We start from the raw sequence: 9630 nt of genomic DNA on the forward strand, positions 1-9630 counted from the left end.
GTGTTACAAGACGCAGAACCTCCTTTGTTTTGGTACGCGTGGCGTGGGACCCACGTGACCGATCGGCTCCGTTACAAAAATACGAAAACCATCAACCACGAACCGGATGGCAGCCGAGCATAGAAATAGCAAGAAAGAAAGGGAAAAAAAAAAACACGTAAAATCTAGAAAAAACGCAAACGGACAACGAAAAAAGGGGGGGTGCAACACGAGGACTTCCCAGGGGGTCACCCATCCTAGTACTACTCTCGCCCAAGCACGCTTAACTGCGGAGTTCTGATGGGATCCGGTGCATTAGTGCTGGTATGATCGCACCCGAAATACTATCCATGTTTATTGTTTTTATGTGTTACAAGACGCAGAACCTCCTTTGTTTTGGTACGCGTGGCGTGGGACCCACGTGACCGATCGGCTCCGTTACAAAAATACGAAACCATCAACCACGAACCGGAGGGCAGCCGAGCATAGAAATAGCAAGAAAGAAAGGGAAAAACAAAACACGTAAAATCTAGAAAAAACGCAAACGGACAACGAAAAAAGGGGGGTGCAACACGAGGACTTCCCAGGGGGTCACCCATCCTAGTACTACTCTCGCCCAAGCACGCTTAACTGCGGAGTTCTGATGGGATCCGGTGCATTAGTGCTGGTATGATCGCACCCGAAATACTATCCATGTTTATTGTTTTTATGTGTTACAAGACGCAGAACCTCCTTTGTTTTGGTACGCGTGGCGTGGGACCCACGTGACCGATCGGCTCCGTTACAAAAATACGAAAACCATCAACCACGAACCGGATGGCAGCCGAGCATAGAAATAGCAAGAAAGAAAGGGAAAAAAAAAACACGTAAAATCTAGAAAAAACGCAAACGGACAACGAAAAAAGGGGGGGTGCAACACGAGGACTTCCCAGGGGGTCACCCATCCTAGTACTACTCTCGCCCAAGCACGCTTAACTGCGGAGTTCTGATGGGATCCGGTGCATTAGTGCTGGTATGATCGCACCCGAAATACTATCCATGTTTATTGTTTTTATGTGTTACAAGACGCAGAACCTCCTTTGTTTTGGTACGCGTGGCGTGGGACCCACGTGACCGATCGGCTCCGTTACAAAAATACGAAACCATCAACCACGAACCGGAGGGCAGCCGAGCATAGAAATAGCAAGAAAGAAAGGGAAAAACAAAACACGTAAAATCTAGAAAAAACGCAAACGGACAACGAAAAAAGGGGGGTGCAACACGAGGACTTCCCAGGGGGTCACCCATCCTAGTACTACTCTCGCCCAAGCACGCTTAACTGCGGAGTTCTGATGGGATCCGGTGCATTAGTGCTGGTATGATCGCACCCGAAATACTATCCATCTTTATTGTTTTTATGTGTTACAAGACGCAGAACATCCTTTGTTTTGGTACGCGTGGCGTGGGACCCACGTGACCGATCGGCTCCGTTACAAAAATACGAAAACCATGATCCACGAACCGGAGGGCAGCCGAGCATAGAAATAGCAAGAAAGAAAGGGAAAAACAAAACACGTAAAATCTAGAAAAAACGCAAATGGACAACGAAAAAAGGGGGGTGCAACACGAGGACTTCCCAGGGGGTCACCCATCCTAGTACTACTCTCGCCCAAGCACGCTTAACTGCGGAGTTCTGATGGGATCCGGTGCATTAGTGCTGGTATGATCGCACCCGAAATACTATCCATGTTTATTGTTTTTATGTGTTACAAGACGCAGAACCTCCTTTGTTTTGGTACGCGTGGCGTGGGACCCACGTGACCGATCGGCTCCGTTACAAAAATACGAAAACCATGAACCACGAACCGGAGGGCAGCCGAGCATAGAAATAGCAAGAAAGAAAGGGAAAAACAAAACACGTAAAATCTAGAAAAAACGCAAACGGACAACGAAAAAGGGGGGTGCAACACGAGGACTTCCCAGGGGGTCACCCATCCTAGTACTACTCTCGCCCAAGCACGCTTAACTGCGGAGTTCTGATGGGATCCGGTGCATTAGTGCTGGTATGATCGCACCCGAAATACTATCCATGTTTATTGTTTTTATGTGTTACAAGACGCAGAACCTCCTTTGTTTTGGTACGCGTGGCGTGGGACCCACGTGACCGATCGGCTCCGTTACAAAAATACGAAACCATCAACCACGAACCGGAGGGCAGCCGAGCATAGAAATAGCAAGAAAGAAAGGGAAAAACAAAACACGTAAAATCTAGAAAAAACGCAAACGGACAACGAAAAAAGGGGGGTGCAACACGAGGACTTCCCAGGGGGTCACCCATCCTAGTACTACTCTCGCCCAAGCACGCTTAACTGCGGAGTTCTGATGGGATCCGATGCATTAGTGCTGGTATGATCGCACCCGAAATACTATCCATGTTTATTGTTTTTATGTGTTACAAGACGCAGAACCTCCTTTGTTTTGGTACGCGTGGCGTGGGACCCACGTGACCGATCGGCTCCGTTACAAAAATACGAAAACCATCAACCACGAACCGGATGGCAGCCGAGCATAGAAATAGCAAGAAAGAAAGGGAAAAAAAAAAACACGTAAAATCTAGAAAAAACGCAAACGGACAACGAAAAAAGGGGGGGTGCAACACGAGGACTTCCCAGGGGGTCACCCATCCTAGTACTACTCTCGCCCAAGCACGCTTAACTGCGGAGTTCTGATGGGATCCGGTGCATTAGTGCTGGTATGATCGCACCCGAAATACTATCCATGTTTATTGTTTTTATGTGTTACAAGACGCAGAACCTCCTTTGTTTTGGTACGCGTGGCGTGGGACCCACGTGACCGATCGGCTCCGTTACAAAAATACGAAACCATCAACCACGAACCGGAGGGCAGCCGAGCATAGAAATAGCAAGAAAGAAAGGGAAAAACAAAACACGTAAAATCTAGAAAAAACGCAAACGGACAACGAAAAAAGGGGGGTGCAACACGAGGACTTCCCAGGGGGTCACCCATCCTAGTACTACTCTCGCCCAAGCACGCTTAACTGCGGAGTTCTGATGGGATCCGGTGCATTAGTGCTGGTATGATCGCACCCGAAATACTATCCATGTTTATTGTTTTTATGTGTTACAAGACGCAGAACATCCTTTGTTTTGGTACGCGTGGCGTGGGACCCACGTGACCGATCGGCTCCGTTACAAAAATACGAAAACCATGAACCACGAACCGGAGGGCAGCCGAGCATAGAAATAGCAAGAAAGAAAGGGAAAAACAAAACACGTAAAATCTAGAAAAAACGCAAACGGACAACGAAAAAATGGGGGGGGTGCAACACGAGGACTTCCCAGGGGGTCACCCATCCTAGTACTACTCTCGCCCAAGCACGCTTAACTGCGGAGTTCTGATGGGATCCGGTGCATTAGTGCTGGTATGATCGCACCCGAAATACTATCCATGTTTATTGTTTTTATGTGTTACAAGACGCAGAACCTCCTTTGTTTTGGTACGCGTGGCGTGGGACCCACGTGACCGATCGGCTCCGTTACAAAAATACGAAAACCATCAACCACGAACCGGATGGCAGCCGAGCATAGAAATAGCAAGAAAGAAAGGGAAAAAAAAAAACACGTAAAATCTAGAAAAAACGCAAACGGACAACGAAAAAAGGGGGGGTGCAACACGAGGACTTCCCAGGGGGTCACCCATCCTAGTACTACTCTCGCCCAAGCACGCTTAACTGCGGAGTTCTGATGGGATCCGGTGCATTAGTGCTGGTATGATCGCACCCGAAATACTATCCATGTTTATTGTTTTTATGTGTTACAAGACGCAGAACCTCCTTTGTTTTGGTACGCGTGGCGTGGGACCCACGTGACCGATCGGCTCCGTTACAAAAATACGAAACCATCAACCACGAACCGGAGGGCAGCCGAGCATAGAAATAGCAAGAAAGAAAGGGAAAAACAAAACACGTAAAATCTAGAAAAAACGCAAACGGACAACGAAAAAAGGGGGGTGCAACACGAGGACTTCCCAGGGGGTCACCCATCCTAGTACTACTCTCGCCCAAGCACGCTTAACTGCGGAGTTCTGATGGGATCCGGTGCATTAGTGCTGGTATGATCGCACCCGAAATACTATCCATGTTTATTGTTTTTATGTGTTACAAGACGCAGAACCTCCTTTGTTTTGGTACGCGTGGCGTGGGACCCACGTGACCGATCGGCTCCGTTACAAAAATACGAAAACCATCAACCACGAACCGGATGGCAGCCGAGCATAGAAATAGCAAGAAAGAAAGGGAAAAAAAAAACACGTAAAATCTAGAAAAAACGCAAACGGACAACGAAAAAAGGGGGGGTGCAACACGAGGACTTCCCAGGGGGTCACCCATCCTAGTACTACTCTCGCCCAAGCACGCTTAACTGCGGAGTTCTGATGGGATCCGGTGCATTAGTGCTGGTATGATCGCACCCGAAATACTATCCATGTTTATTGTTTTTATGTGTTACAAGACGCAGAACCTCCTTTGTTTTGGTACGCGTGGCGTGGGACCCACGTGACCGATCGGCTCCGTTACAAAAATACGAAACCATCAACCACGAACCGGAGGGCAGCCGAGCATAGAAATAGCAAGAAAGAAAGGGAAAAACAAAACACGTAAAATCTAGAAAAAACGCAAACGGACAACGAAAAAAGGGGGGTGCAACACGAGGACTTCCCAGGGGGTCACCCATCCTAGTACTACTCTCGCCCAAGCAGGCTTAACTGCGGAGTTCTGATGGGATCCGGTGCATTAGTGCTGGTATGATCGCACCCGAAATACTATCCATGTTTATTGTTTTTATGTGTTACAAGACGCAGAACATCCTTTGTTTTGGTACGCGTGGCGTGGGACCCACGTGACCGATCGGCTCCGTTACAAAAATACGAAAACCATGATCCACGAACCGGAGGGCAGCCGAGCATAGAAATAGCAAGAAAGAAAGGGAAAAACAAAACACGTAAAATCTAGAAAAAACGCAAATGGACAACGAAAAAAGGGGGGTGCAACACGAGGACTTCCCAGGGGGTCACCCATCCTAGTACTACTCTCGCCCGAGCACGCTTAACTGCGGAGTTCTGATGGGATCCGGTGCATTAGTGCTGGTATGATCGCACCCGAAATACTATCCATGTTTATTGTTTTTATGTGTTACAAGACGCAGAACCTCCTTTGTTTTGGTACGCGTGGCGTGGGACCCACGTGACCGATCGGCTCCGTTACAAAAATACGAAAACCATGAACCACGAACCGGAGGGCAGCCGAGCATAGAAATAGCAAGAAAGAAAGGGAAAAACAAAACACGTAAAATCTAGAAAAAACGCAAACGGACAACGAAAAAGGGGGGTGCAACACGAGGACTTCCCAGGGGGTCACCCATCCTAGTACTACTCTCGCCCAAGCACGCTTAACTGCGGAGTTCTGATGGGATCCGGTGCATTAGTGCTGGTATGATCGCACCCGAAATACTATCCATGTTTATTGTTTTTATGTGTTACAAGACGCAGAACCTCCTTTGTTTTGGTACGCGTGGCGTGGGACCCACGTGACCGATCGGCTCCGTTACAAAAATACGAAACCATCAACCACGAACCGGAGGGCAGCCGAGCATAGAAATAGCAAGAAAGAAAGGGAAAAACAAAACACGTAAAATCTAGAAAAAACGCAAACGGACAACGAAAAAAGGGGGGTGCAACACGAGGACTTCCCAGGGGGTCACCCATCCTAGTACTACTCTCGCCCAAGCACGCTTAACTGCGGAGTTCTGATGGGATCCGATGCATTAGTGCTGGTATGATCGCACCCGAAATACTATCCATGTTTATTGTTTTTATGTGTTACAAGACGCAGAACCTCCTTTGTTTTGGTACGCGTGGCGTGGGACCCACGTGACCGATCGGCTCCGTTACAAAAATACGAAAACCATCAACCACGAACCGGATGGCAGCCGAGCATAGAAATAGCAAGAAAGAAAGGGAAAAAAAAAAACACGTAAAATCTAGAAAAAACGCAAACGGACAACGAAAAAAGGGGGGGTGCAACACGAGGACTTCCCAGGGGGTCACCCATCCTAGTACTACTCTCGCCCAAGCACGCTTAACTGCGGAGTTCTGATGGGATCCGGTGCATTAGTGCTGGTATGATCGCACCCGAAATACTATCCATGTTTATTGTTTTTATGTGTTACAAGACGCAGAACCTCCTTTGTTTTGGTACGCGTGGCGTGGGACCCACGTGACCGATCGGCTCCGTTACAAAAATACGAAACCATCAACCACGAACCGGAGGGCAGCCGAGCATAGAAATAGCAAGAAAGAAAGGGAAAAACAAAACACGTAAAATCTAGAAAAAACGCAAACGGACAACGAAAAAAGGGGGGTGCAACACGAGGACTTCCCAGGGGGTCACCCATCCTAGTACTACTCTCGCCCAAGCACGCTTAACTGCGGAGTTCTGATGGGATCCGGTGCATTAGTGCTGGTATGATCGCACCCGAAATACTATCCATGTTTATTGTTTTTATGTGTTACAAGACGCAGAACATCCTTTGTTTTGGTACGCGTGGCGTGGGACCCACGTGACCGATCGGCTCCGTTACAAAAATACGAAAACCATGAACCACGAACCGGAGGGCAGCCGAGCATAGAAATAGCAAGAAAGAAAGGGAAAAACAAAACACGTAAAATCTAGAAAAAACGCAAACGGACAACGAAAAAATGGGGGGGTGCAACACGAGGACTTCCCAGGGGGTCACCCATCCTAGTACTACTCTCGCCCAAGCACGCTTAACTGCGGAGTTCTGATGGGATCCGGTGCATTAGTGCTGGTATGATCGCACCCGAAATACTATCCATGTTTATTGTTTTTATGTGTTACAAGACGCAGAACCTCCTTTGTTTTGGTACGCGTGGCGTGGGACCCACGTGACCGATCGGCTCCGTTACAAAAATACGAAAACCATCAACCACGAACCGGATGGCAGCCGAGCATAGAAATAGCAAGAAAGAAAGGGAAAAAAAAAAACACGTAAAATCTAGAAAAAACGCAAACGGACAACGAAAAAAGGGGGGGTGCAACACGAGGACTTCCCAGGGGGTCACCCATCCTAGTACTACTCTCGCCCAAGCACGCTTAACTGCGGAGTTCTGATGGGATCCGGTGCATTAGTGCTGGTATGATCGCACCCGAAATACTATCCATGTTTATTGTTTTTATGTGTTACAAGACGCAGAACCTCCTTTGTTTTGGTACGCGTGGCGTAGGACCCACGTGACCGATCGGCTCCGTTACAAAAATACGAAACCATCAACCACGAACCGGAGGGCAGCCGAGCATAGAAATAGCAAGAAAGAAAGGGAAAAACAAAACACGTAAAATCTAGAAAAAACGCAAACGGACAACGAAAAAAGGGGGGTGCAACACGAGGACTTCCCAGGGGGTCACCCATCCTAGTACTACTCTCGCCCAAGCACGCTTAACTGCGGAGTTCTGATGGGATCCGGTGCATTAGTGCTGGTATGATCGCACCCGAAATACTATCCATGTTTATTGTTTTTATGTGTTACAAGACGCAGAACATCCTTTGTTTTGGTACGCGTGGCGTGGGACCCACGTGACCGATCGGCTCCGTTACAAAAATACGAAAACCATGAACCACGAACCGGAGGGCAGCCGAGCATAGAAATAGCAAGAAAGAAAGGGAAAAACAAAACACGTAAAATCTAGAAAAAACGCAAACGGACAACGAAAAAAGGGGGGTGCAACACGAGGACTTCCCAGGGGGTCACCCATCCTAGTACTACTCTCGCCCAAGCACGCTTAACTGCGGAGTTCTGATGGGATCCGGTGCATTAGTGCTGGTATGATCGCACCCGAAATACTATCCATGTTTATTGTTTTTATGTGTTACAAGACGCAGAACCTCCTTTGTTTTGGTACGCGTGGCGTGGGACCCACGTGACCGATCGGCTCCGTTACAAAAATACGAAAACCATGAACCACGAACCGGAGGGCAGCCGAGCATAGAAATAGCAAGAAAGAAAGGGAAAAACAAAACACGTAAAATCTAGAAAAAACGCAAACGGACAACGAAAAAAGGGGGGTGCAACACGAGGACTTCCCAGGGGGTCACCCATCCTAGTACTACTCTCGCCCAAGCACGTTTAACTGCGGAGTTCTGATGGGATCCGGTGCATTAGTGCTGGTATGATCGCACCCGAAATACTATCCATGTTTATTGTTTTTATGTGTTACAAGACGCAGAACCTCCTTTGTTTTGGTACGCGTGGCGTGGGACCCACGTGACCGATCGGCTCCGTTACAAAAATACGAAACCATCAACCACGAACCGGAGGGCAGCCGAGCATAGAAATAGCAAGAAAGAAAGGGAAAAACAAAACACGTAAAATCTAGAAAAAACGCAAACGGACAACGAAAAAAGGGGGGTGCAACACGAGGACTTCCCAGGGGGTCACCCATCCTAGTACTACTCTCGCCCAAGCACGCTTAACTGCGGAGTTCTGATGGGATCCGGTGCATTAGTGCTGGTATGATCGCACCCGAAATACTATCCATGTTTATTGTTTTTATGTGTTACAAGACGCAGAACCTCCTTTGTTTTGGTACGCGTGGCGTGGGACCCACGTGACCGATCGGCTCCGTTACAAAAATACGAAAACCATCAACCACGAACCGGATGGCAGCCGAGCATAGAAATAGCAAGAAAGAAAGGGAAAAAAAAAAACACGTAAAATCTAGAAAAAACGCAAACGGACAACGAAAAAAGGGGGGTGCAACACGAGGACTTCCCAGGGGGTCACCCATCCTAGTACTACTCTCGCCCAAGCACGCTTAACTGCGGAGTTCTGATGGGATCCGGTGCATTAGTGCTGGTATGATCGCACCCGAAATACTATCCATGTTTATTGTTTTTATGTGTTACAAGACGCAGAACCTCCTTTGTTTTGGTACGCGTGGCGTGGGACCCACGTGACCGATCGGCTCCGTTACAAAAATACGAAACCATCAACCACGAACCGGAGGGCAGCCGAGCATAGAAATAGCAAGAAAGAAAGGGAAAAACAAAACACGTAAAATCTAGAAAAAACGCAAACGGACAACGAAAAAAGGGGGGTGCAACACGAGGACTTCCCAGGGGGTCACCCATCCTAGTACTACTCTCGCCCAAGCACGCTTAACTGCGGAGTTCTGATGGGATCCGGTGCATTAGTGCTGGTATGATCGCACCCGAAATACTATCCATGTTTATTGTTTTTATGTGTTACAAGACGCAGAACATCCTTTGTTTTGGTACGCGTGGCGTGGGACCCACGTGACCGATCGGCTCCGTTACAAAAATACGAAAACCATGAACCACGAACCGGAGGGCAGCCGAGCATAGAAATAGCAAGAAAGAAAGGGAAAAACAAAACACGTAAAATCTAGAAAAAACGCAAACGGACAACGAAAAAAGGGGGGTGCAACACGAGGACTTCCCAGGGGGTCACCCATCCTAGTACTACTCTCGCCCAAGCACGCTTAACTGCGGAGTTCTGATGGGATCCGGTGCATTAGTGCTGGTATGATCGCACCCGAAATACTATCCATGTTTATTG

The 9630-nt window shown here is 48.1% G+C and overlaps 28 non-coding genes across 28 annotated transcripts; all 28 read right to left on the reverse strand.

Moving 5' to 3' along the window:
• Positions 1–198: 198 nt before the first annotated feature.
• LOC145017635 (5S ribosomal RNA) lies at positions 199–317 on the reverse strand. The gene has a single exon (XR_013666604.1). It is a non-coding gene; the product is annotated as a 5S ribosomal RNA (ribosomal RNA).
• A 224-nt stretch (positions 318–541) lies between these two features.
• LOC145017714 (5S ribosomal RNA) lies at positions 542–660 on the reverse strand. Its single transcript, XR_013666635.1, has one exon. It is a non-coding gene; the product is annotated as a 5S ribosomal RNA (ribosomal RNA).
• A 226-nt stretch (positions 661–886) lies between these two features.
• LOC145017798 (5S ribosomal RNA) lies at positions 887–1005 on the reverse strand. The gene has a single exon (XR_013666668.1). It is a non-coding gene; the product is annotated as a 5S ribosomal RNA (ribosomal RNA).
• Positions 1006–1229: 224 nt separating this feature from the next.
• LOC145017870 (5S ribosomal RNA) lies at positions 1230–1348 on the reverse strand. The gene has a single exon (XR_013666689.1). It is a non-coding gene; the product is annotated as a 5S ribosomal RNA (ribosomal RNA).
• Positions 1349–1573: 225 nt separating this feature from the next.
• On the reverse strand, positions 1574–1692 carry LOC145017938 (5S ribosomal RNA). The gene has a single exon (XR_013666742.1). It is a non-coding gene; the product is annotated as a 5S ribosomal RNA (ribosomal RNA).
• Positions 1693–1916: 224 nt separating this feature from the next.
• On the reverse strand, positions 1917–2035 carry LOC145018009 (5S ribosomal RNA). Its single transcript, XR_013666777.1, has one exon. It is a non-coding gene; the product is annotated as a 5S ribosomal RNA (ribosomal RNA).
• Positions 2036–2259: 224 nt separating this feature from the next.
• On the reverse strand, positions 2260–2378 carry LOC145025764 (5S ribosomal RNA). The gene has a single exon (XR_013673764.1). It is a non-coding gene; the product is annotated as a 5S ribosomal RNA (ribosomal RNA).
• A 227-nt stretch (positions 2379–2605) lies between these two features.
• Positions 2606–2724, reverse strand: LOC145018080 (5S ribosomal RNA). The gene has a single exon (XR_013666821.1). It is a non-coding gene; the product is annotated as a 5S ribosomal RNA (ribosomal RNA).
• Positions 2725–2948: 224 nt separating this feature from the next.
• On the reverse strand, positions 2949–3067 carry LOC145018159 (5S ribosomal RNA). The gene has a single exon (XR_013666857.1). It is a non-coding gene; the product is annotated as a 5S ribosomal RNA (ribosomal RNA).
• Positions 3068–3295: 228 nt separating this feature from the next.
• LOC145018230 (5S ribosomal RNA) lies at positions 3296–3414 on the reverse strand. The gene has a single exon (XR_013666895.1). It is a non-coding gene; the product is annotated as a 5S ribosomal RNA (ribosomal RNA).
• A 227-nt stretch (positions 3415–3641) lies between these two features.
• On the reverse strand, positions 3642–3760 carry LOC145018297 (5S ribosomal RNA). Its single transcript, XR_013666947.1, has one exon. It is a non-coding gene; the product is annotated as a 5S ribosomal RNA (ribosomal RNA).
• A 224-nt stretch (positions 3761–3984) lies between these two features.
• LOC145018370 (5S ribosomal RNA) lies at positions 3985–4103 on the reverse strand. Its single transcript, XR_013666972.1, has one exon. It is a non-coding gene; the product is annotated as a 5S ribosomal RNA (ribosomal RNA).
• Positions 4104–4329: 226 nt separating this feature from the next.
• LOC145018440 (5S ribosomal RNA) lies at positions 4330–4448 on the reverse strand. Its single transcript, XR_013667015.1, has one exon. It is a non-coding gene; the product is annotated as a 5S ribosomal RNA (ribosomal RNA).
• Positions 4449–4672: 224 nt separating this feature from the next.
• Positions 4673–4791, reverse strand: LOC145026237 (5S ribosomal RNA). Its single transcript, XR_013674222.1, has one exon. It is a non-coding gene; the product is annotated as a 5S ribosomal RNA (ribosomal RNA).
• Positions 4792–5016: 225 nt separating this feature from the next.
• LOC145022668 (5S ribosomal RNA) lies at positions 5017–5135 on the reverse strand. Its single transcript, XR_013670790.1, has one exon. It is a non-coding gene; the product is annotated as a 5S ribosomal RNA (ribosomal RNA).
• Positions 5136–5359: 224 nt separating this feature from the next.
• Positions 5360–5478, reverse strand: LOC145018515 (5S ribosomal RNA). The gene has a single exon (XR_013667048.1). It is a non-coding gene; the product is annotated as a 5S ribosomal RNA (ribosomal RNA).
• A 224-nt stretch (positions 5479–5702) lies between these two features.
• Positions 5703–5821, reverse strand: LOC145025765 (5S ribosomal RNA). The gene has a single exon (XR_013673765.1). It is a non-coding gene; the product is annotated as a 5S ribosomal RNA (ribosomal RNA).
• Positions 5822–6048: 227 nt separating this feature from the next.
• Positions 6049–6167, reverse strand: LOC145018585 (5S ribosomal RNA). Its single transcript, XR_013667082.1, has one exon. It is a non-coding gene; the product is annotated as a 5S ribosomal RNA (ribosomal RNA).
• Positions 6168–6391: 224 nt separating this feature from the next.
• On the reverse strand, positions 6392–6510 carry LOC145018657 (5S ribosomal RNA). Its single transcript, XR_013667110.1, has one exon. It is a non-coding gene; the product is annotated as a 5S ribosomal RNA (ribosomal RNA).
• A 227-nt stretch (positions 6511–6737) lies between these two features.
• Positions 6738–6856, reverse strand: LOC145018738 (5S ribosomal RNA). The gene has a single exon (XR_013667142.1). It is a non-coding gene; the product is annotated as a 5S ribosomal RNA (ribosomal RNA).
• Positions 6857–7083: 227 nt separating this feature from the next.
• LOC145018810 (5S ribosomal RNA) lies at positions 7084–7202 on the reverse strand. Its single transcript, XR_013667175.1, has one exon. It is a non-coding gene; the product is annotated as a 5S ribosomal RNA (ribosomal RNA).
• Positions 7203–7426: 224 nt separating this feature from the next.
• On the reverse strand, positions 7427–7545 carry LOC145018880 (5S ribosomal RNA). Its single transcript, XR_013667245.1, has one exon. It is a non-coding gene; the product is annotated as a 5S ribosomal RNA (ribosomal RNA).
• Positions 7546–7770: 225 nt separating this feature from the next.
• Positions 7771–7889, reverse strand: LOC145019003 (5S ribosomal RNA). Its single transcript, XR_013667327.1, has one exon. It is a non-coding gene; the product is annotated as a 5S ribosomal RNA (ribosomal RNA).
• Positions 7890–8114: 225 nt separating this feature from the next.
• On the reverse strand, positions 8115–8233 carry LOC145025316 (5S ribosomal RNA). Its single transcript, XR_013673337.1, has one exon. It is a non-coding gene; the product is annotated as a 5S ribosomal RNA (ribosomal RNA).
• Positions 8234–8457: 224 nt separating this feature from the next.
• LOC145019135 (5S ribosomal RNA) lies at positions 8458–8576 on the reverse strand. The gene has a single exon (XR_013667458.1). It is a non-coding gene; the product is annotated as a 5S ribosomal RNA (ribosomal RNA).
• Positions 8577–8802: 226 nt separating this feature from the next.
• LOC145019257 (5S ribosomal RNA) lies at positions 8803–8921 on the reverse strand. Its single transcript, XR_013667479.1, has one exon. It is a non-coding gene; the product is annotated as a 5S ribosomal RNA (ribosomal RNA).
• A 224-nt stretch (positions 8922–9145) lies between these two features.
• Positions 9146–9264, reverse strand: LOC145019379 (5S ribosomal RNA). The gene has a single exon (XR_013667597.1). It is a non-coding gene; the product is annotated as a 5S ribosomal RNA (ribosomal RNA).
• Positions 9265–9489: 225 nt separating this feature from the next.
• LOC145019501 (5S ribosomal RNA) lies at positions 9490–9608 on the reverse strand. The gene has a single exon (XR_013667716.1). It is a non-coding gene; the product is annotated as a 5S ribosomal RNA (ribosomal RNA).
• Positions 9609–9630: the final 22 nt, after the last annotated feature.

The sequence above is a fragment of the Lactuca saligna genome, chromosome 1 (genome assembly GCF_052625555.1).
Source record: "Lactuca saligna cultivar CGN05327 chromosome 1, ASM5262555v1, whole genome shotgun sequence".
In the NCBI taxonomy this organism is placed as follows: Eukaryota; Viridiplantae; Streptophyta; class Magnoliopsida; order Asterales; family Asteraceae; genus Lactuca; species Lactuca saligna.